General features: G+C 36.3%; 1 protein-coding gene across 2 annotated transcripts in view; it reads left to right on the top strand.

Moving 5' to 3' along the window:
• The window catches only part of LOC117207855 (connectin-like), a 342,185-nt gene that overhangs the window by 165,144 nt on the left and 150,542 nt on the right, over nt 1-26,499 (top strand). For both annotated transcript variants that reach the window (XM_033448491.1, XM_033448492.1), the window contains one exon: nt 23,726-23,802. The gene's annotated coding sequence lies outside the window, so the exon portion shown is untranslated. The remainder of the gene's footprint in view (nt 1-23,725; nt 23,803-26,499) is intronic.

Here is a 26,499-nt window from a genome sequence, read left to right on the forward strand (position 1 = left end):
TACAAAGAAAATTTCATCGAGAAGAGCGCAGCTCCGTTTAGCCGCTGTCGCGTTGTTTTCGTAGACTTTCTCGTAAAATAGGCAGCGAGAAGTGTTTCGCGAGACTTGACAAAAAAAGACTGTACGCTAATTTCTTAAATATTTTAATTATTCTCGAATTTAATAACCCGATTCGAGCGATAAATCCTCTGAAAATATGCAAGAATCGAGTAATTTGAAAAAATCGAAATTCTTTGCTCGAACATGTAGTCAGTCATCCGTCAAATGGCAAGGCAGAGGGAAAAGATTTCAAACAAAAATTTGTCTGAAACTTAAATAAAAATATCGTAAAGCAGAATATCCCCCCGGGTGCAATAAACGTTTCAGTGTTCAAAGTAAAAAGTCACTGATAAAATACTCGATGAATATTTCCAATAATCCCCCACTTTGTAGTACGTTCGGCACGTAGAAACGGTGACACACGACGACCCTTAACCGCGCCCTTAATGTGCGAGTCGATTCCGTTGAAGTTGCATGGGAAAATCGGCCGTTAAATTTGCGATTCAGCCAGTAAATATTGGGTATCGGTGTAACGAAACTGCATGCTCGAAACAGCTATCCAGCCCAACCACCCTATATCAAATATATATTCTGAACCGACGCATCGTAAACACGCGCGAACTGACCACGATCTGACCGTACTCCATCTACAGGGTGAGAACGTCAAGGGGATACGTTCAACTCGTCCCTTTCGTCTCTTGGGATGCATAATACAGCCTCGGGAATTATATTTTAATTATTTTAAGAATCTTTTGTTTCATTATCTTCTTTGTTTTATTCCGATGTATAGTAATCCGTTTTTCAGTTGGTGAATTAACAAGATTTAATAAGAAAATTTGCTATTTATCCTATTCTTCGTACTATATCCAAATGTTGATTAAATTTTAGATTTATATAATAGATATCGTTCTCTAACAAAGATATCCAGACTTATCGTAATACGATAATTTTTCATAATGAGAACTAGAATAGGATGCTGCAAATTACTCTGATGGAATTACTTTAGTTTGGTATTGATCGGGAATTTGGTAATTTTAATTAGAGATTTCGAATATTTTTATTACGAATCTGTTGATACAAGCTTTATTGGAAACCTTAATAGCTAGATTAACGGAATAATGATCAGATGTCTCAAGGTGGTAAACGGTGCTTATCTCGTTTATTATCGTAGATTTTAAAATATCCACGATAAGTGTACAGACAAAGAATTGTTCGATGTTATTAAGAAAATAAAAATGGTATAATTATGTAACTGCGACGATCATGTAAATTTGAAATGAAAGGAACTTACGAGGAAGATGATAATCTTTTACCTACCCACCTAAGTATGAATTCATAAATTCTGCTGCAAATTCGCTCGGTACTTTCAAAGTATGGTGTGTCAGAGAGAAACGATGGTATCATCCTTCGTAAAGCAGATTATTGTCTGCATCCAGTGTTCAGACGTTCAGATTTGGGTGGCTGGAAAAGTTTCGAGTACACAGGGCGAGGCACTTGAAACAGGCCACCCAAATAACTTCCTGACTTCTTGCAGATAAGGTGGAGTGTTTCAGATAAAAGTTTCTAAACTCGTAGCGAGAAACCGCGCGATAAAAATGAGATATTAAGTTCATTGCTGCTTCTTCATTTTTTCACTATGCATTCCTGAGGCGAACTGTTTACGAGATTCTTTCAGTCCATCGCTTTTGATTTCTATCGGATACGCGGACATTTTTCAATAATGTCGCCTATAAGAACGCCCCAAGACTATCAATTTAAGAATATCGTCAGTGTCTCATTTAATAGAGTCAATATGTATTGTTCAGACAATATTGTTAATATTCATTGACAAACCACATTGCGAGAGTCTTGAAATATTGACTATATCATTGATCGTTTAAGGGGGACACTTAAAGGATTTTGCTGCAGAAGAATCGAAGTTTTGATTGTTCTACAGGAAAGACAAGAAATATGAATATTTTTAAAAAATTGCACCCTCGTTGTACGAATTTTTCGAACATCTATTAAAATTCCTAGATGAATTTGTCGTTCGTATTATAATAAATTATTTCTGTTAACGTTATAACAAGAAAACGAATTTTATACATCGATTTTTAGATATCGAATTCGATATATAGATATTGTCATGAGAGGGAAAATAAGTTTAATGTTTAAAACTGCGCTGTGCTTCATTTAAGAAGACTCATCTTCTCGCAATTATCCTTAAACGAACATCAAACACGAAAGTATCATGTTTTTCTCCAGAAGATAAATTACTTCCACAGAAAATCATACTCTGGCTTAATTACCCCGAGACAAATATTAGACATCGATCTTACGCTACCTTATAAAAGAGTCTTCTTAATTTCCTTAACTCTCTCGGCTACCAATAGAATACTATTTTTATGGAATTATGAAACAATTACGGGTCACGATAAAATACGCTGTCTCCGTATACAGTTTCGGTCGGTCTCTCGTAATTTCATCTCTAAAGAGGCAATTTATCATTTGTTTTCTATTATCATTATTGGAACAGTATACGTATCAGCTGAAACTCCATTCTTTAAACGAATAATACACGTCAAACATTTTCTTATTAACAAAAAATTGCACCGTCATAAAAACTGAATCTAAACTTTATAATCCGATTTAACCATCATTTCTCAAAATATAGTTAGAACCGCCACGCACCATCCAGTCCATTTATAATATATTTTGCAATACTCCATGCATCGCGATATAATATTTTTATAATATCGGACAAATTGAGCGGAAAAATCTACCTTCTTTTTTTTTGAATAAAAAAATTAACACGAAATATATCCTATAAACCACGCATCGTCCACGTAGTCGAGATTTCCTCGTGGAAATAGTCCCATAGGATGCTCGACTGACGTAATTCCCGAGCCACCCTGTACGCGCAGTCCGCGTCCATGCGAGAGAGCGGATATCGGCTGTGTATGTTTGCGAGCTTCGTGAGGTTAACTCGCAGCGCCGGAAGCATTACCAGGAATCAAGTTTACGTTTCCTGATATGCGTATTTCCAGGCCGTGACATATGATTTAGACGTCATGCAGGCTTCCCCGCGGCCTCACGATCACTGCCACGCGCAACCCCTGTTTCCAGCATCATCGTCACACGTCGAAACTTGCGCGATTTTACGAGTCGAAGTTACGTTTCCTGACGTGACCCTCCATCGAACGTCTTCGACCTCGTTTTTCCCTTTTTTACTTCCTTACTGTATCATCTTATCCAACGATTTAATCGGATACCCGATATCCATGTCAATACCTTTCTTCCTTCGATGGTTTCCTTCCTATGGATCCTCTTCTTTCTCGTTTTTATCTCTTTAGAGTAACATCCTGCCTATGATATAATAGAATTTGGTGGACCGTTTTGCGATATTGTCGTTTTATTTGATATTTCGTATTTATTAAACATCGCGTCGTTATATATCGTGTAGAAAATTTGACTTTTATCGCGTTTCAACTGCGAATTCGTATCGGCTAAAAAGTTCTTTATAAACGGAGAACTAAAGAAGACGTAAAATTACGTTACTCGTTCAATTATCAAAAGGATAAGAAATAGAATTGTCTGGCTAGAATGATCCAGTTTAAATCACCGACATTTATTTCTAAGAAATCCGATAGAAAAATATTCTCCGTAACAGAGCAACCGATCTGTAACGTCGCAACTGTCCTAATTCATTTGAAACGTTTAAACGGTTGAATTTCGCTGATACAAACGCGAAGCATGACAAACACGGGTCGAATGGAAAGCTAGATGGGTTTTTAATGCGTTACAGGAAACTTCGTACAGGAAATAAAGAGCCAAGTGAATTATATCGACGTTTTATATTGTCTAACAAAAATCGAGTGGAAATCGAACCAATTCTCCAAAATCCCAGCCGGTTATTTATTACAGAATAAAACCGATGCCAGCAAATCAAGAGATTCGCCGTGCAGTTTCATGTGCAACTTTCGCTCGTCGGTGCACGCAACTTTTGCTTCTCGAAATCTCTCGGGGAATTTAATCAAACAGCGAACAATAACGCGAATCTCTGGTCTCTGATGTAAAATATGATGTATTGTTTTATTGGTTTCAATTAACACCACCCACGAAGCAGGAACCATATATTATTCCGATTTTTTCTTTTTTCCTTTTTTATTTTTTGGAATCGGAGATTGTATCGCTCAGTCTAATAACACAAGTTGATTCATACCAGCAATGAAAATTAAATCTTCCCATATATTTTTTTTATCGAAAATTGAACAGTGTTACGTAGAAATTATTTTTATTCAGACAAATCTATATATGTATACGTAAATGGTATTGAAAGATGTTTTAATAAATATATTCTGTTTTTAAAGACGAGTGTTGATTTATAGTATCGAGTAACAATTTTAATTAGTTAGAGTCACGTTTCATGTTATTGTTGAGAATTGTGGATCTTAATTGCCGAAATAAAAGTAAAGGAACACTAAAGTTACACTTAGCATTCATATTAAAATAGTTTTACATTTATTTAATAAACGATTTTCAGGATCTTCGCCGATATACATCTGCACGCGTCTCGGCAATCTCTTAGTCTCACCATCTTCCGTACCACATACTCGTATTCACATACGTGTGTCACTACTACGCGGCCAATCTAATCTAGCACACATAATTATACATATCTCGATAGTTATATTACTTTTTTAATATTTCTATAAATATTAAATATAGTTAACTATTCGTGATGGATAGACTTATCGTTCTACTTCGTATAATTACCACTTTATTCAATCAACTCGTTTGATACTGTAGTTCCTAATTAATAGTAATTAGAGCGTCTCTAACTCGTAATTTGCTACGTTCTCACAAGGTCCATCGGGTAACCCTCTCATAAAATCAAACTGTCTGAAACCGTTTCAGACACTTTTCAACCAGACATAAGAATCTAGCACCCCCCCCCCTCCCGTCCCTTAAAGACGTTCCTATACAGTAATATACAACTCGTACAATTCCGAATACCATAAACTTTTCGTCAGAATAAAGAAAACATCACGATGATAAAACTTCGGTATATGGTAGCTTTCAAAAAATATTCGATAGGTATATTTGTTATCGATCGTCTTCCACACTGGACGCATGGAAATTGCTCTTCAAATTGTGGGTAGTAAACATATCTCCCTCAGTATCTCGTAAATTGTTACAGCTAGAAAAATGGTGTAAATGGATGAATTTTATATTTTTGGAGCAACGAACTTTCATTCGTTTAAATAATGTATTCAATGTTATTACGTTTCGCTAAACTTTTCCCATCGATTTCTATGTATAGACTACATGTCTGATTAAAATTGTTAACTTTTTTTTATAACGTTTCTGCTGTTTTCGAGGCAAAAAAAGCCGATTTAAATTCTTTTCAAACAATTCCACTATTGTCCATATTTCGTAAAATAATTCGAAAACGTTGTAATCGAAATATCAAATTTCAAAGCCAAGTAATTTCTCAAACATTTTCCTCGATTGGAACTTCGAAACTTGGGCAAAACGTGCTCCACATCTATCACCCTTCAATTACCTCCAATTACTGGAACACCGACAATCCGTCACTCGAAAAACACCCCTATTAGTCTCAAATTCTATCGTTTACAAACAAGAAGCCACCCCTTCGCTTGCTTTCCCTTTGCGGTTCGCTAGGAATTCCAGTGACCAAAATCCGCGTGACAAACGCGTCAATTACGATCGATCGGTCGAACGAACGACGAGAATAGGTACAGGTGACTCGTTGCACGCAGTTTGCAGGACGCGATTTAATAGAGAAATCTATTTGCGCCGTCGCGTCGGCGTGGCCGATTCGAGAGCCGCATTGACGCGATACGAACGTGTAGGAACGTGAAACAGCCCGCAGGCGGTTCCAACCCTTGGCCTGCCGATAATATGGGCTTGTAATTAAAGCTCGATGATCGACGCACGCCATCCTGACCGATTGATCGTTTGTGGCCTGTCAAGTCGCGATAACGTCGCCCTGAAACTATGTTCGGATCAAGATTCTTAAAACTATCGATAGATGAACGTTTTCTTTTATTTTATTTTTGATTATATGGATAAGCTTTTATTTGATAAATTGCGGACTGATCGGTGAAAAGTAGTTTATAATTTGAGAGCGTAGAGTTGTACTTAGATGATAGTGATTATTACTTTGTACACAGTGATATCATTATTATACATAATAACTATACTATTATTCAGCATGCTCAACTTTATAGATGATGTTACAAGCTTAATTTTGGTAATGATAAGAGATATTAACGAAAGTATAAATTTTTTTAGCAAATTTTTTTAAAATTCTGCTTATTTCGTTGAAATTTTATTCAATCATATTTCTTTTTTAATTCGCCAAAAATTTATCGAATTATCAACTTTGAATACTTTTATTCCGAGCGATTATAATCGCTATTAACATTCGTCAACCGGTTTTATTCCCTGAAACCTAATTTTCCCCGCTTAATCATCCCCCGGTGAACTACATTCTTTTTGTATTTCAAACTACGCTCGCCCGATTTCCACGACACAGCGTTCTCTCGCCGATTCCAATTCGCACCGACCTCATTAGAAAAATATTCACAATCACCTCGTCGCATTTCCAACCGCTTATCCGTTCTGAACCCGACGTAAATTATGTTAGTTGAGCTGCGACGGACTTGAACACGATTTTTTTCATGCGAGATCGACGCGTTATAACTCGGCGAAGCGACGTTTTATTGCCAGCCATGGCGTCGTAAATCTTTCACACAGCCCGTCCCGAAAGTTCGCCGGCCACATTTGTAGGAAATTCATTTGAAATTCATTTGAAATTCATTCCGACAGGAGAAGAAGTCACGGCAATGCCGGAGACTTTTAAAACTCCTCGCCCTCCCCGATTTAATTACTCCCTGTAACGCGGTTTTCTCATAGTCACGAGCAAAATATTCGTACACTAATTCAGGAAGGTATAACGTTGGAACATTTAACAGCGGTGAACTTTTACGTCCATTTATCGTGTATTTCTGTCGATATGTAAAGCATATTGAAATTTCATTAGCATCGTAACGAGACTATCGTGATTGGTAAGATTTGAAACCGATCTGAAAATTCATTCAAATATTTAGACCTATCTATAATTACGAAACACTAAAAATAATTATTATACATTCTGTATATTCCAGTTCTATTCTAGTTTTATATCATAGCTTTCTAGCCTTATGAATATTTCATTCTCCGATTGTATATTTAACTTCTCACGATACATTCAAAATTTCGCGCTCTACCGTCAAAATACCACTATCTTTTATTGATAATATATCGTCGACAAATGTCTTCTTTAATATTTTATCCAATGATTCGTTTCACTTTCTGAAGCAATTTTTGATAATCCGTGTTTTCATTACCGTTTACCTTTACTCGCTACGTACCAGCATATGAAACATAATTTCTGAGATTTCGCAAATGACGCAACAGAGTATCATGCCTAAAGTGGCCATCCTCTATTCCATACAAACCAACAACTGGTTGACTAATATACTGGTTGGTTAATTAATACGCTTGCGCCATTAATAACCGGGACGAAGATATCCAGAGGGTTTAATTCGGTGCGGCGAGTTAGCGCTCTAAAAGGCCATATTGTCTAATCCACTTTCCTGGAAACGGCCCAATGAGTTATGCTGGCACCCGCTAAGCAACATTCAAGAGACAATGCTTCGATATTGTTAATGCTTCAGAATCGATATAATTCTACCAGGTGGAAGAGTCGAAACTATTTTAAAAATACGAGAATCACAGTAATACTGAAATTTCCTTTCCACCGCCCAAGGTTCATCAAGTTTCTATAGAAGCACGTTTTGATCAACGTTACAAAGTTTCACAATATAAAGACGACGTTTTTATTTTTGCCACACGTATTCTATGACAATTTTTGTTACCATACGACATTCTAGTAAATGAAACTCGAATCTACAGCGGACGTGTTAAACAATAAAACAGCAGTAACGAGACTAAAGTACGCTGTACCCGCTATATCAAACGCAAAACCTCAAAAACCGTACCGCAAAAATGGTAAACTTTATCGACCAGTAAAAATTCATTAGAAAATCCCCTGCGAGTGATCCTTAAGCTCTTTAAATACAGATTCGCCAATCAACCCCCGGTAGACTTAACAGTTTTCCTGCGAGGTTTCGATGTCCAAGCGGCGGGTCGCTGCTTCTCCTTGGCCGGCCATTAATTTCTCGAGCACGTAGCCCACCGCTCGTGTTCTCTTTTTATATTTCGAGTCACCTCTTCCTGAGGTAAGCGGCGTAGAAACTTCGTGTCCCGCAAACGAGTTCCGAGCCAATGCGGCGCGGGGGTTCTGCACGGTACAAACGTGCGGAACGATCTCCGCTTTTTCTCCGACAATCCCCTTTCCACTATCGTCCGTCTCTTCGGTCGCCATCGTTGCGAACGGGTCTACGCCGTTAAGGCTGCAACTTCATAAGCGGCAACGCGGTTTCTTTTGCGTGTCGCGACGCAAAAATGAACGACTTAATTGAAAACCGGGGAAATAGAGTTCGAGCTTTAGGTTTCGTGGGTTTGCGCGAACTGCAAATTCCAAATCTGACGTTGTATAGCTTAGGGATTTCGTTAAATTAAATTTCAGGTTTTAGTCTGGCTCTTTATAGCGCGGTTCAGATTGGTTTTCTGTGCAGAGAGTTTAGATTTCGTGGTATAGTTTCGATTTTCCGGATTATTGATATTTAGAGATATTTTTTACATTTATCGTTACAAGATTTCATGCGAGAAGATTTGAGATCGTTGTTCGGTTTCCTGTAGCTTGGTTTCTTGGCATTCGTATTTCTTGTTTTGTAATTGAATTTTTCTTATTATTTGTATTCATTTTTGAGCAAAGTTCATATCCTATTTGCATGGACTAGTTGGCTAACAAGATAGTAGGCTTTGGATAGCAACTCTCAAATTTTCTGAACCATTGGTATTTAGAACTTACAAACGTTGCAATATTTTATTTTTGTTATGCTACGTAGGATATTTTTATACTCGTATCGAAACAAATATCGACACGATGTCGTGCAACATTCGTCTCAAACCTTTTTTGTATCATCCATAGTTTCCGGGATATTTTCGTGTTTCCGGATAAAACGGACACACTGTACATCGAAGATCGTTTTCACAGCGGAAACACTCTGCGTATTCTCAGCTGATTCCAAACTTGCGCTAGAAACTCTCCAGCAACTAGTCAACTTACACTTACGTTACATTTCTTCGAACCACAACCGATCTACTCCGACTTCTCCGTTACGCAACGAACATTTGCTTCTCTCCTTTTCGATACTTTTTGAAGTACCGACAAACATGGAAAAATCGAGGGAACAGTAACGAAGAAGGACTCTTGGTTCATCGATGCTCTTTCCTGTACTCGACCTAACGAGGAAAAGGAAAGTTGGAAAAGACGATGGAAATACGCTACTCGAAACTTGCCGTGTCGGTTTGAGGAACCGAACGTTTGGTATATTTGTTTATAAACGTGTTCACGACCACGTCGATCGTACGTTCAGTTGAATTTCATCATCTCGTGCTTCCTCGCGCGCATTCCGCTTCGCTTGCTCGAGATTTAGCCGGCCAACTCGGTAGAAGCATTTCCTTTTTGTCGCTGTGTCGTCGTTTCGCGAAACTTACGCGTTAGACTATCCCCTCAGTCGAAAGTGGCTCGTTTGACCCACGTGGCCAACTTCCAAGATTTTCTGCCGGTCTGTGAAATATTAAAATTACTCGCACCAATTGGATCAGAGCTATCGACGATGCATCGCGGAAACTGGTTTGGAAAAGTGGATTTGGCTGGTTCGTAACGTTTGTTGGGAAAGTTTGGGCGAAGAAACATCATGACTAGGGAGATGGTTTGGATTTGACAGGAGGATGAGTCACGTTGTAACGAAATATTGTTGAAACTTTAAAGCAACTGTCTAGAGATTCTGTTAGACATTGACGCGATTGACTGCTATTGAAGTGAAAGAAAATGGCAATTAAGGAGGTCGTTTGACAGGAGGATGAATTGCTATACGAAGTGATAAATTTGCAGAAAATATTAAAAGATTGAAGAAAGAGTGATTTTTTGGGAAAAAAAATTTCCACGTTAGCAGCGATTAGAATGTTTGATGATTGTTATTGAAAATGTTGAGCATCTAAAGCGTTAGATCGACTGTAAAATTTTTATTATCAAAAAAATAAAAAATTCAAGATTTGTCAAGATTCTATTCAAACTTTAGTCCTATATAAATGTTAATTAGGACATTGCTACGTTGCGCTTTTAAACAAAATATTTCCCTGAAAGAGTCGTTTAAAAACTGCTACCGAGTAAATAAGAACCTTCAGGAGAACTTCAAAGAGAGTTATGAAAGCGGAAATTTAGTCATAGACAGTTAGTCAAAAACATCAGTACTTCAACTCAAAGACTGCACTGCGTTAATAAGTTATCCAACTCGAAATCACGTAGTAAAATGTAACTTTAAAATTCACTCCAAAAATCATAGAAGAAACTCTTCAACAAACAACCCTCAGTTTATACACACACCCTTATATAATAGTATTAAACCAAAGTTAATTGAAACCAAACATTTAGGACCACGAGATTATTAAGTTGGTTTATTGCTTCTAAGGAATTTTAAAGACAAGTTTCGTTATAAAACCTTTCACGTATAAAATCACATTATTATGCGTATAATTTATTGTCTGTTTTTCTCATTTTTTCTTTTTGTTACGATTGTTTACCATTTTTCAAGAAATTTCGTTATTCCTCCTTGGCAGGAGGACAAAATTCTTTTTGTGCTTACATGGCGATACAAATATCACGTTTAAAGGAAAACGAGACAGTTTTTCGACATTAAACTTACATTTCCCCTAGAACATCTTTCAATATCACAAAATGGAATTTATTTCCACGACACATCGATGAAATAAATTAAATAGATACTGGCCGAGCTTCTCGGCCATAGATCAAACCAATCCAATTCAATTGCAGAATAAATTAAGAATAGAATTCAATTAGAAAGAGAAGGGATACGAAATTCTTGCTTTAATCACGATTGCATTTCGTATCTCTCGTTTCTCCGAGAATGCCGTTCTTTTGAGATTACACTGACACTTTCTTGAAAAAATCCTCTTGCTTCAAATAATAGAATTCATTTCAGTAGCACATCAAAGAGCACCGCGTTAATCCGGCAGAAAAATTCGAGTCTGCTTTACAAACTCTAGGCGCACCGTTTTCTCTCCCTCTCTCGCGCCCTTTTCCACCCTTACCTCCCTCTTTCTCGAAAAAAAAGCGGAAAAAGTTAGTGGAAACGCGCGAACCTCCTTTTAGCGCAGTTGTGATTCTTGGAGCGTTCAGCTACTCTTCGTTATTTATTTCTTTCCGTTCCCCTGCCTCGTTGCCCCCACGTTTCGCCTTTGTGGTAAATTATTGTCGTCCTCCTGCCTCTTCCTGCTTCCGTCTTCCACGCCACGACGATGCCACGTTCTCGTCGTCGGGTGCTACGTACGTGGCTGAAAGCCTGACAACCCGAAGGGCAGAGGACCCTGCAACGTACTAGATTCAAATTTCGCGAAGAACACCACCAAGGATTTTTATCCGCCTGTGACGATATATCGTTTGAAACGTCCACGAGGACTAAATTTTATGGCGTATCGCACGGTTAATTGGGTCTTGGGGTGAACAAGGGCCATCCTCTGTTCGTAGGGTAGTTTGTTGGAATACTCTTCTATTAAATTGGAAGTACGTTTTATCGCGTTTCGTATAAATTATAATAGAGAGAGGGATCTCTCGTATTGTACGATACTTTAATATGAAATTGTATCCCCGTGACCTTTGTATTATTTCTTTACGTTAAATAAAAATTGCAAACTTTTTATTATATTTTGTAACTTTGTATTATTCAATATACTCCATTTATTAAACTTTTTATATTGTTAAATTTATATTGCCAATATCCGTGTGTCGCTGGAACCATTTTTCTATATTAAAATTGTACTTTCGAACGTTTACGTTATTAAAGATCCGTCATTAAGTATTGAAACACCTATATTATGTAGCTTTTATAACCATGTTTTTGTATATCTTTAAAACTCTATGTTATTAATCATACTATTCAATATTTTTCATTATTAAAATCCTGTCACTCTCTGGCCTTGTATAGAAATTTGTATATTTCCCTTTAATCTTTTTTTTACGTTATATCAGTATCGTATTTCACTGAAGTTTCAATAATTTTGTATCAAATTAAAACTCTGTTTTCCAATATTTTGGGAAGCTTTTTTTTTACCAAAATTAATATTGTATTTTCTTGAATGTTGAATCAATACGTAGTCGTTTTATAAAACATAGATGGAAAATGATTTATTCTCATTTTTTCTCTCCGCGTGCAAAACTACAGCTGTCCATTCGAAATTGCATTGATTTAGGAAGAATCCACGTGTTTCCATTTTTAAAGGTGGTCGCTTGAATTTTTGATACTCGAGCCAGTCGCATTTTTAGCTGGAACATTTCAGCATTAGCATAAGGTACAATGACAAGTGATTTGTTACTGGCTGTCTTGCTCGCTGGGAATATTTGCTCTTTGAATATCTTTTCGCATTGTAAAAGTGAGATTTACGAGCGTAATAGAACGATATCTCGATAGTTACGCGTATCGTGTAGTCAGCTACTAAATAATACTGATTAACGCTACGTTATCGTTCTACGTTCTATTCCATGCATTATTCAAGCACAGGACTGTAGAAAAATTATTGGATAGAATATTCTATTATACGTACGTATATCGACCTACATTCGAAACCAAATTTCCCTGCATGATGCAATACTGTTGCTGTAAATCTATTGTAGAACGTTCCTTTCTGTATTACCTCGATCACCATTTTTTCGTGGAATTAAACCTTTTCGCTGCGTATTGAAATAATGGAGTATGGTAAAAACCGGTGTTATTTTGTTATACAAATGCGAGAAAAAGATATTTTATATGCGTGGAATGGAAAATTCGAATGAAAAAAAAAAGATAGAAACTAAAAGAAATTTGTTACATTTTTTTCAAAAGTTTTTCTTCCTCTTCCATAGTGATATTTATAAAAGCATTGAGAAGGATATTCTGGATATTCCGATCGGTTTCTTAATAATTCAAAAACATTCTTATGTCTGTAGATTTTCATCTTCTTCGAGCGAAACAGTTTCAACGGAGGAGATTAATCAATTCGAAGGTCGTAAGATATGCAGTGTTCTTTTAACAACGAATACGCAGATTTTGATAAAGAAAGGCATCCACACAAATGAATATTATATATCGAATTTATCAAATATGTGTTGTAACGAACAGAATCTATGCAGCAAATTGACATTTATTAATTAAAAGAAGCCTTATAGGTCCCTTATTCAGAAAGTTTCTGAATTATTTGTAGGACATGAATATCGCTCGAAGCTTTCACGCGAGATCGAACATCCCAAGATGAAATCGGTCGACGTTTACCGGCCTTAAGCGCCGATGTAACAATTTTTCTCGGTGAAAAGATTATCCTGGTCAAAGATCCCGTGGAAATCGTTGCTCTGCCACCGGCGCGAAGAGCTCCTCTAATCGCGTAGATGTCAATAAACGGATAAATCTCGGCGAAGATTCACGTTACCACGAGTAAGAGCGCAGGAGTGGGTAGCTTTTAATCGTTAAAACGTCGATGAGCGAGCAAACCGCTTCGGAAATGGGCAAACAAACCTGATGGCTGTGAGCTTTCGCCGATTCGCAAAGACAGGCCGACGTTCTTTTCGCGGATGAAACGAAGAAAAGTGAGCAACGCGATGGAGCAAATAAAAACTATACTTGAGAGGTTATTAAAGATCATCGATATTTCTTGATATTCAGATTATCCATGTTCGATGATATTTATAAAAACATTAATAATATTGTTTAGAAGTCGATAACACGACAGTTCGCAGGATGTGGCATGTATTAGTATATTCGTTAATTAAATGGAATTTGTCGGCATGTTAACGATATCATCAATATATTGAATTATGGACAACATTTCGGTATTATGAATATTTACCGATAATTGATACCGGCGCCATTTCTAAAACATATTTGTGGTATATAGCGAGCAGATAATACTAAATTATCGGAATGGAAAATATTTGTTTCTCTTCGTGACTCGATGCATAGTTTGTCGACGGTTATGGTTTTCGATCGAGCCTGGAAATTTCCTGCGCGAAAATGCGAATTTAATGAACAGACTGGCTGAATGCAAGAAAAATGAAGCAAGAACAGAGCCAGGCTCAAAGGAAACTTGCTCGCTCCTGTTGCCGTTTTTCCGGTCTGATCGGACGAAGTGTTCGCCTTTCTCGGTGCGTACTTAAAAACAAACGTAGTTGCGAAGTTGGTTAAGAGTCCGTGGAATATCGAACAAGTAGCTTAAATTCGCGATTTAATTAAATAAAATAGGAAAGAATCGAAAAAGTCGATTTATAGGAATTTATAAAAATTTCCAATAATTGCTTAAGAATTCTCCGAGATGTCGTACCTTTTTAATATTAGGTCGTTCGAAAAGTGTCTTTCTTTTACAGATACGTCTTCTACAACGATGTATCTCTATACAAACATGAAACCTAATCTGTCGAGCGCTGTGATCTTTATTTTGATTGACAAAATAATATAAAACGGAAAATATTGTGCATCCATTATTTCCTTATAAAACGAAAGAAACTTTTCGGACGACATAATAGATTACTCCGAAATACTTATTTTTTATTGAGACGATTCGAATCTGAAACGTTCCTAAGTTATCAACAAAATTATAATTACAATTATGACAACATTATTAGAAAAATATAATACAGACCATGGGTAGCATCGAAGACAGCCAGTTGTCAAGGTAATTTCTCAAGGAATTTAATTAATTTAATTCCTCTGTCAAGGAATATTGATCACTGATACGTAATAAAGCAAGTAATAAGAAATAGAGATGGAAACAGAAATGACATTCATATGGCTTGGTGGAAAGTTGAAATTTTACAAATTACTTCGCTCCGTTCTCCAAAGTGTTCCCAGTCAAATCCACGGGTGATCGGGCCAAGAAGAAAGTCGCAGAAAGTTACGTTTGTTCCACACTTGTTGGAAACTTTCGTCGATTTTGTCTAACACTTGCCCGTTGCTCGAGAACCTTGTTTGGCAAGTCTCCGCGCAGTCTGCTGCTTAGTAGCTGCCAGTTTGAAATGTGACACCATTTCGACGACTTATTGGGACGATCTTTTGGCGACGAGTCAGTAAAGAAATATCTAGGGGATGAAGGATAGGGCGGCAGATAGAAAGGAAATATCGGCTAAAGACGTTGGGGAAATTTAATAAGACGAAGGGATCTGCAAGTAATGAATAGAATAAAAATTGAATGACGAGTCTGTTAGACAGTTGATACGAAGGAACGTACTGTCACGAATATTTAAGCCTCTGCTAGGAAGATTAAGAAGTCAATTGATCTTTACCGATATCCGGGATATTCGTTAAATCGAGAGAACAATCAGTCGCTTTTGGAATTTTCCACAGATCAGACGCATCATAGATCTTTTAACTGCTGTTATCGATAAAAAAAATTGTCAGTGGAAGGTTAGTTGGTTAACAGTGACGAGCATTACGATTAAAATAAAAATAGTAAACTTATTGTATTGCTGTTAGCAGGTGTCTGAACTAATTGGAAGTTAGTTGGGTGCTTAGTTAAGAGAGTTTAAAGGATTAGAAATTTCATGGCGCGAAGTTTGGAGAACTGGAATTCGATAACTGTATCTATAACTGTTCCTCGATTAACAACACGTTGAAACTATAATCAAATTTTCAGCATTTACGCTAGTCGAACAAACAAAGTAAATTCTTTATCTTTTCTAATCAGTTTTCCCGAGAACGAACTTTGTGAGTGAAAAATTGTCATCGACACGAGTACTTGATACTATTTTTTTGTTAATGGAAAATAACAGGCGGAGATTGATAATTGGTCGATGTAGATGTGACTAAAAATGTTACATAACAAGAATTATTCTCGTTAAGGGAATAATTCGCTTATCGGATGAAGGACTCATCCTTTGTAATAGATAACGAATAAACAAGAATTATATTTATAATATTAAATTTTCGAAGCGTTGATCGAAGTTTGAATAGAAAAATTGATCGAACGAATCTCATTAATTTTGAATCGGCGGATCCGGGTGCAACAGTGCAGCGGTTTCCTCGGCTACACTTCAACCTAATAAACCGGCTGATCCAAGCAGAGATCTCAATGATCCGATGACTCATCTCATGCGGAGGACATTGCCATGCTCGATGGACATTCCTCTTGACTGGCGTAACACGTGTCGTGTTAAACGAGACTCGGTCCCCTTTTAATTGCTCGTGGCATTGTGGGTGTGAATTCATGATGTCATTGGACGTGGATGATTGCGGTTTAGAAAGTGAAATTTTTGGGGTATGATTATGTGACAGGGGTCGTACGTTGAGGTTTCTGACTACTGATGTATTATATAGTATTCACTTTATATTAAAATTAATCAATTAAAAATTAGTTTGAAGTAATACAAAAAAATTGACACTAGATTCAGTATCCGTGTAACTAGGACGTGGAAATATAGTTTGGATATTGATATCGATTTGGACGTTGGATTTTGATCTGTGCTTCTATCGATATATTGTATTATTATGGTAATCGTATTTCAGAGACTGTTTTTTTATTTATTATTATTTTAAAGTGTATATCACTGAGATATGCTTTTTTTTAAATGTTGTTGTATTTTAGAAGTCAAGATTCTCTGTTCGTAACGAGGTTCTATTTTTTTTTTTTAATTACGACATTAACGTCACGTGTACCTTTCGTTATTATCGATTATCACGGCGAAAGTAATCAGTGGGACCAAACGCTATTTTATTTTTCGTTTAGGGAATTATAAAAAAGTGAATTTGATGAGAAAATGTCATAGTATTTGAAGAGTTTCCTAAATTTCTATAAGAAGCCAATTATAACATCTTTCAAAACTGAAGCTAGGGAAATCGTTTCAACAAAAAAGAGAGGATGGTTTTATCTCTTATAAAAAAGGAATAATACAAAGATATCTCGACTGAAAGAAAGACCATTTTGGTTGATAAAATTGTTTGTTTGGTTCTCAATAGCAAACCTACAGCATTTTACCTGAATTCAAGAAAATGCATTTTTACAACATTTCATTTTTAGTGGTTTCTCTATTCAGCCTACTTTCCTCTTTGTCTGTTTGTCTGAGTGAAGTTAAACGAAATTTCATTAAGTGGAATGGTTCTCTTAAAATAATCGCTTACCAAATCTGGACGCCTCTTTTTCGAGGAATATTTCAATCTTCGAAATATTTGACCGGCTCAGGTTTGCAGATGTCTCGCAGCTATCTTTTACAGATGTATCGAACAATCTATTTAAATAGCTATCTACTAGAAAGAGGTAGCTAAAAGTATACATATATTTCTTACTATTTAGCTTTCAACCACTTCTATCGATTAACGTCAAATTTAGCTTAAGTTATTATCTCTCGTGAACCAATCCCCGAACAAATAGTAGTATTATGTGTAATGAAACTTTTTCATTTACCAATTATCAACTACTATCAAACGCAACAGGTAGTTTTTATCAATGAGTTATAAAGCTTCGTTTAAGTGTCTTTACGAAGCAACTTCACGTAAGTGTCTCTTCGCTTAAATTAAATTACCTGCGAGCATGATCATGCTTCATTGCACGTATAAGGTGACATGCAACAGGAGGTGAAACTTGAAAAGGGTCTTACACGCAGGAGGAAATCGGAAACGTGAAATAATATACACAGCGAAGACTAAACTCGAAGAGAATATTTGGTAGTTAGTAGGATCAAATATCTTGCTGTTATATTTATTCTAATTGCTATGGAATATTCTTGCCGACTGAAAATAGAAAATAAACGAATGATAGGAAATATATTAGGTTGGGGTTAGGTTGGTATATTAGGAAATAATTGACGCACAACGTTTTTTGTTTTATATTATTTTGTCGAATTACGTACATTTTGTTCCGTTGAGATGAACATTTCACAGGCTTGCTTTCACGTTTCTATGAAGGTGCACTATTGTAAAAAACACGTTTGCGAAAGAAAGACACTTTCCGGACAATCTAATGTTATAATTTATGGTACTCCAGAAGGATGGTGTTTGAAAATAGAAATTAAACTAAGAAGAAATATTCTATTTATTCTAACAGTTAATGGAATCGAATAATTTGTCTATCGATATTTTTTAGTTTCCTTTCTTCTTTCGTTAACAAAATTATATGCAAGTTTATCGTTATTTAAACATATCTCAACCTACGTACAGGTATCCTCTTAATATACGCGAAACCGATCAACCTTCAAATATATTTCTCTCGATAAATGAATCTTCCTATGCGAAAACTTTATTCTAAAATATAAACTTACTTGTTGGCAAAATTGCCAGGTCATCCAGTGTATTTTGAAATTCGACACACACTAGTAAAGAGAAAGCATGTAAAAAATCATAGACCCATGTAGGTCAATGCTTAGCCTCGTGGTGACGTTTTACACGATCATGTAACCTGCATGTAATGCGAGCCATTAGAGCCATTTCGAGGGACGCTCGACCTTAATTGCGGTTGTTTCGACGAGATATAGTTTAACATCGCGCCCCTTTTACTTGACAGCAATTATCCTCGAGGTTGACGAACGTCCACGGGAAACTGCCGGTCGACAAATCGACCAGAATCCATTGCTCGCTTGTCTTTTTCTCTCTGCATCTAGTCACGTCTATTTTCAAACGCAACTGCCGACGTTTCGTCGCCTCTTGAATTATTTCTATGCATCGCCGAAAAATCGTTGTAATAATCGATGTAATAATCGTCGAATAATATCTATCAATTTTCGTGAACGCGGGTTAATTTACTCAGAATAGAATACTCTCGTCTGTGAAAGAAACGATCTTCTTTATCAATTATTAATAGCAATTTTCTCAGTTGGTTATTAAAGATGCGATGTACGTGTTAAAATTTGAGAGCAGCTTTATCAAAAGCAAATATATTTATTGTTTAGTCAATTAATAATTTATAACAGTACAAAGTGACTAGAGAAATTTAATTTAATTTAATTTAATTTAATTTAATTTAGGTTGACAATTTACGGACACACAGTACTGCACGTTATATAGTACTATATATGAAAAATGCAAATTATTCACCGAAATGTTTGTCAATCGGTTGACGAAGGATATTAAAAGAATTTTTAATCCACAGGTTTCACGATATTCGAGAGTGTGATTGAAAGTTTAAACCAGCTCGAAAATCATTGAATGCAGGACGTACATAAAAGATCAAAATTATCCATCGAAATGTTATTTCAATTAGATCGCAAATAATTAATCCGCAGAAAATGTTCGATATATAGATGTGGAAATGTGCGGAAGTGTTATTGAAAGTTGAAAAATCGTTTAGAGAGATTTCGAACTGAGCCCCAGTTATTAAACTTTCCTTCGGGTAACAGTTAGTGAAATATCGTCCTGGCTAATTACCAAAATCCCCAAGTAACTGCGCCACCGACCGCGGAAAAACTACGACGTGTGAGCCGCAAGCTGCACGAGGAAAGCTTCTTATTACGTGTTCCGTTTATTTCCGGTAAAGGAACGGGGGGGAAAAAGGAGGAAAAAGCATTAAACGGCGCATTGGCAGCGGTTACGAAGCCGACTCGTGGCTTTTAAAGAAGAAAAATCACGAGCGTGCTCGAAGTTACCGTAAAGAAGCCAAATAGTTGGCGAAAGTTTTCGATCGAGTTGCCGGTTGTTTATTAGCCGAACCAATCGAACAAATTGATTTTTCAAATTAGTTGAAAATGTTCAAGTGCGTTTTGTACCATGACGATTTAATTTAAACGCAACCTTCTCACTTCTGAGATATTCCGATATATTCGTCCAATGTTTTACAACGTTGATAATTTATTAATTCCTCCGTTGAATATTTTTTTCATATTATCTACGTCCTTTAAAAATTCCTACTGTTAAAAAAAGATATGATGGATGCGCTTGTACTAAATATTCGTAGCTATACGAAAAGGAAACTCAAATATACTATTTCAGCGAGCACGCTATATATATGCATTCCAAACATAGATAATCGATCGTTATTACCAAATCAATTTTACATCTTCGGTGCTGACAATAACCTATTACATGTATCGTTCTATAGCGATCGAAATAAATGAAAGTTTGTCGATACTAACAACAAATACAGAGAATAGAATGGATGACGTAATAATTTCCATAATAATTTCCAATTACACTTTTTTATTCTATCTAATATTTCTTCATTGTTTGCGATCGAATATTGTCACGGTGAAACAGAATTTGAGATTCATTAATATCGATTATTCCTCCATCAATTCTATTCGTAACCTTCGTAATTTTCGTCCATATATTTCTCCAGTTACCTCTGATTTCTGCTTAAATGGAAATATCGTAAATTAACTATTTAATCGGTAAATCTCTTTCATTCGCTCATTATACATTTGCTCGTTGATTTTCGATCACGAAATCGGTCAGTTTTTACAAACAGTTTAATTTGAAAAGAATGAAAATGTTGTAGAACCCTCGTAAAGTAAGTTTCTCGTCATCGGTAATCGGTTTATGTTCCATCGAATAATTAATTCCTGTTAATGAGCAGCAAGCCAAGCTTTTTCGACTCGTGTCGCCAGGATAATTGAAGCGGCTGATCCCATTTGCTAGCATTAAACGCACAACGAGTCCTCTCGAATTATCTTGACAAGTGTGTTGCTGACTGGTAATTACTTGTTCGCAATTAACAAAACAAATAGTCGTGTCGCAGGTCTATGAACATATTTTTCCGATTTAAATATCCCGATTCAATATGAATACCGTGGTTGAAATTTTAAATATCCCGATCGTTTTTCAATCCCCTACAAATTTTAAATATCCCCAATTTTTCGATAAATTAATTCCACGATTCTAACAAGAATATAGTAGAGTAATCTGGAGATTTGAGTTTTTTGAACATTTCAATTTCATTGTTCGAAATACTAAAGATTTAATATCCTTGATGCATTAACTTTACTGTTCTACGATTATGAATACTTAATTGTTTTATAATATACAATGGGCTGTATTTTAGTAGCGATTTTTCACGTCCATAAAAACAAATTTGCCCGAAAACAATTTCCACGTCGGCCGGTTTTATCGTTAAAGACCTGGGACACTTTCACGTTAAACAAACTTTCTCGGTGTACTTAGTTGCGTGCCCTCGGTTTAATCGAACGTTAAGATCTGCAAGTACGTTGGGCTGTGATTTATGCGTCAGATAGCACTGAGAAAATAGCCTCGTATTAATTGTCCAGCGAGACATCGATCTTAATAGAAATTATATTGCCAGCGATTAGATTGACCTTCTTTTCTCTCCAGAAGCTTTTCTTTATCGCTTTACTGATAAAAATCCATCCTTCAACTTTCTTTTCTTCGTCAAAATTTTTCGACATTTTCTTCAACTATCTATCTCGAGTTAAAATTTGAAGAAACTTTAATTTTTGAATTTTTGAATCACAATTTCTGTCTTATAATATGTAGAATATTATTTACATTCAATCTTGCTGTATTTCTTTTATTTATTACCCTGCAATATCAATGATTATTAATATAAGTCGAGATTGCAGAAAATTACTGGAAGTTGCTGTACATAAGTGGTGAAAAAAATTGGATTTCTTTTACTTAAACCAGGAATGTGTAATTATTATATTTCACGAATGCATTGCTGCCACTTGAAGCCATAAGTCAGACTCGTAAGATATATTCTCGTGGTTTATATTATATTTGTTATGAAAAATTACACTTCGTTGTGTATATAGCCGCAGTCACGCAGCGACTAGACGAGTCGTACGTCATTTTTGGTAGCGCATTAAAGAACCGAATAGTTTCAGGAAATTCCACTTCCTTTAACCCCATTTCCTTCGTAACAGCGCGAGGAAAAATCTCGAAAAATTACTCCTTTAGCTTGATTGATGTATCCCTTTTTTCCATATATCGATTCCTTTTACCCTTCTGCGTGTAAAGATATTAGGGTAGAATAGTGAGGTAATGAGTACCTTTCAAAGTGGTAACACCTCATCTTTTATTCAAGATACGACAATGTTATTGCGATGGATACTTAAACGAACGCGTAAATGCAATAACTAAAAAACTATAATAAATTACAAATCTACTTTGCCGATGTAAATGAGACAAAAAAAAGTGTAAATCACGAAACGTTCGAATGTTTCATTTCTCGACATTTTTATTTTTTACGTTATACATTTCCGTCCATTCTTAAAATCCCCGGAAAAATAGTATTTGTCGAGTCTAGCATAGAAATTATAATGCCATTTAGGACACGAAATACAAGAAAGAAATTTTTGAATGAAAATATTGGATCTGTAAAGAACTACAGGCACGTAATTCGAGATTAGCGAAAAAGATATTTTTCGTGTGCGCAGAATTAGAAAAAAGAAAGGACACAAAAGGATAAACAGAAATTTTTACGAAAAATGTACGCTATTAAAAAATTCTCGAGTCACTGCTTCTATCTAATATTTTCTTCTACAATCTTCCTCCGTTTACACCAAAATAAAACCAAAAGAGGTATAGAGCACGGGGAAGACATTTTCGTGAAAAGTTTAACCTGTAAAAACATCTTTGACTCGCTCTTTCCCCTCTCGCCATTTTTTTTACCATTTCCTCTCCATTTATGCACGCGCGAGAGCAAAGAACGCGCAACACAAAAATGAAGTTTTTGCGAGAAATGTAATTTAACCCAGACTACCAAGAAGCGTCAGAAAAGAAATATTTCAAATCATCTCCTTAACGTTTTCTTCCAGAAAAATTTTTTGTCCACTTACGTGAAACTAAAAACGGAATATATACAGAGTACCAAAAGAGAAATTTTTATGAAAAATGCAATCTACAAAAGTGTACGAACAGACATTGCAAAAGAGAGAAACAGAAATCACCCCTTCCTTCCAAACATATTCTTCTAAACTTTCTTCTCCGCTGACAACATAAAGGGAATAAAAGATAGAAAGCGGGGGCGGGGGAAGGAAGCGAAAAACGCTTGTTCCAACCACGTGAATCGCTCTGTAGAATCATCTTCTCGCCCGAAGCGACACCCGCTTCCGCCCAGCCGCGTTTCCTTCTTTTCCTCGTCGTTTTCCTCTGCTCTCGTACGCGCCGGCTGTACCTGGTACTACTCTGTAGCCAAACGACGGGGCAGGCTCGTTAACAACTCGTCCTTACTAATTAGTACGAGGGTCGGATCGATCAGAACCAATTAGGTACGGCAGGGTATCGGTAGCTTCTCTGTCGATTGAAATCCGCACTTTGTAGCAGCGATTAAGATACGAGCACTTTCGCGTATACATTCCATCTATGACATTTTCGATTTCCGTGGATGGATCCATTCAGTGGATCACAAGAACAGCGAATGACGGAACGAAGCGTTTGTAAATATTCTGTGATTTCTTTTACATTTTTTCTAATATTTTGTTGATTAGGAAGATCGAGATGTGGGAATTACAGTGGTCGTAAAAATGTCATTGTGATCTTTTCTATGTAAGTGTTTCTTGTCACTAATTATAGATTAATTTTTGTTACAGATTGAAATACCGTTGGTACCGTGATCCTGCTGTCTTCTTCGGAAGTTCCTCGATCGAACGTTCCATCTTCAAAATAGGTAAATAGTATAAAGATTTCTTAATTAAAGTTTCTTAACTGTAGACTCATTACAGAATATTACTAATTCAATTAAATAGATAATCAATGATTGGACGTCGTATTGTACATCAGCGAATATAAACGATACATTTTAATTTGCAATATTTCCAAAGAACCTCAAAAGACGCGAAATAAATTATTAAAAAAGAGCGGAATATCGTTAGATCGGAACATAATCGTACAAGGTTTTATAAAATTTTCCAAAGTAAGGGATGCTCGTTCGCAGTTGATTTTCGCGGCCTGAGCGTAGCAGTGATCAATTTTATAACGCGATTAATACCTGGAAACCGCGGTGGTACAAGTACGTAGGAAAAGTTGAAATGGCCGATATTTTATAAAGTTGCCAGGGATAGCGTGGTTTACAGACACTCGGCGCGAAAATGCTGGATCACTGGCCGATATGTGTTCGCATAAGTCACGGAAAAATACTATAAGAAGGGAACCGCGGCGCGATAAGCTCGCCACGTTTAAACTTCTTACACTCGGCTCCGTATCGAACTTCTCCGATGAATAACCCAAGACGTAGCCGTACGTCTCGCAAAAATGTACATTCACTCTGTTTTTCATCGTAAAATTGTATTTTTGCGTGAATCCGAAAAATGCTCAAGTAGAGGATTATTTATATTATTTTTATTACGAAATATTTTATTACATTTGCTATTTTTACCACGAAACGGTAATTACAAGGAATATTTGTTATCTTCCTTTGGGATATGAGAAAGGAAATTTTTAATCGCTTGACTTTGTTAACTTTTGTAACTGAAAAATTTTGGTTAATAAACCGTGTCGTTTTTGTTCTATCCGATTTTGTATTCAATATTCTAACTACCAAAGTGATCGAAATGATCGATTTATATTTGTTAATAGAAGGAGAATAAATTAAAAAAAAGAAAACATTATGATTAACAGTTCAAAAGTAGTTGATACTGAAATAGTAGAACTGTAGTAGAAGTTGCAAGGTAATTTATTCAATTCACTTTGTTTTGTGACGCCAAAAAGCTCTTCGGTTCGAAATGACTCTATGAAACAATACAAATATAATTTCGCTATTTTACATTCAAGCTAGTTTATTTCCAAATGAATATTCAAATACACTTTGTTTTTCATTTCCACGATCGTTAAATCCTCTTATTGTTAGTGTGCTAATTAAATAAGAATCTTGGTACATTAAAGTATATATGTAGAAAATTAGACGATAATTATGTCAATTAATAGAAGCTGAAATTTAATAATACGCATCGTAAGTTACGAATTGCCGTTGAGCTGAATAGACAGGTGTTGAGATATATTTGTACTTGATGAAGCTAATGCCAGTGTTGACAATATAATGGGGCCACATTGTTGTGCGCCACAATGATGCTGTCTGTGCCGTAGATTTGTGGCTGTTTGATAAAATCACGTCGTGGCTGCGTATTATATAGCTGTGGATATGAATTGAAAATGATTTCTGGTACTTTTATCGTCGAATATTTCAATGAAAAATAATTTTCGCTAGTTTCGTTGTGGTATATTTCAATGGAATGTTATTCCATATAAATTTCGTGAAATATATGGAGGATAAAAGCAAAACGCCTCTCATTAGTATAATACATAAAGTAACGAGCGTATAACCAGGGGAATGCTTGCTCGCAAATATAACTAATTGTGTTGCGTGGATTAATTATAAACGATTTTTTAATTTTTACTTGCAGTAGTAATTACAAATTAAATTAAGCTATATTTCTACAAGGACTTTCCCTATAAATGTGGCTCGCTCGATCGAAGCAACGATCATAGATACACGCATAATTAATTATGTTTTTATAATAGCTAACAATAATTATCATACTTTCTCGTAATTAGTACTAGATTCATCGTTGCATAATTGTATCCAGTGATCAGTGCGAAATAACCAATCAGACGTGCGTTACTTTGCCTAGTCATCTTCTGGTAAATGTACTTGCCTTAACCTACCTGCTTCTGAGGGATGCAAATTCACACGGCGCAAGAGCGCGAGTCTCGTGGAATATAGAAGACGGGGAGAGAAACGCGTAATCCGCACACACTTGGTCGATATGCAAATCTTGGAAGGCACTTCATAAACAGCTACATCACTTAAGCATTGTACGGCGGGCTGCTATTGAGGATAATCTTGGCGTGCCATTTCGCGAAACAATATGATTACATTTGCATAGAGACCTCGCGCTGGGTTAAAGGGGGGAGTGGAAGGGACTGGTTAAGGGTGATCTTCCGTATCTGTTCTCTTACGACCTGGATTATCGATTTCGTCGTGTTGCGCGCGATTCGAGGCGTAAACATCTACCGATCGTTTTCGACAATACAGTCGATTACTTGGCGCGTATGGCGCTTCTAATGGAATTGAATTTAATGAAACTTGGCAAGTAGATGTTGTTCATTGTCGAGTTCACGGCAGTTTGCTGGTTTGTTGGAGCGGTTGCTTGTTTTTCACAAAAGAGAACTGGATAATGGAAACGATGACAGTGGAACGTGGAATGAGATGGCACGATTGCAGCGCGTTCTTCGGTTTTATTAGCGTGAAAGTCTTCTATGAGCTTTTGCTAACGATTTACGTTTTTCTTGCTAACGAAATAGTGGACAAAAATATCAAATATGACAGAACAAAGCTACCCAAGAAGATGTTTGGAAAAACTGATAC

Source organism: Bombus bifarius, unplaced genomic scaffold, assembly GCF_011952205.1.
Source record: "Bombus bifarius isolate JDL3187 unplaced genomic scaffold, Bbif_JDL3187 scf7180000008047, whole genome shotgun sequence".
Lineage (NCBI taxonomy): Eukaryota > Metazoa > Arthropoda > Insecta > Hymenoptera > Apidae > Bombus > Bombus bifarius.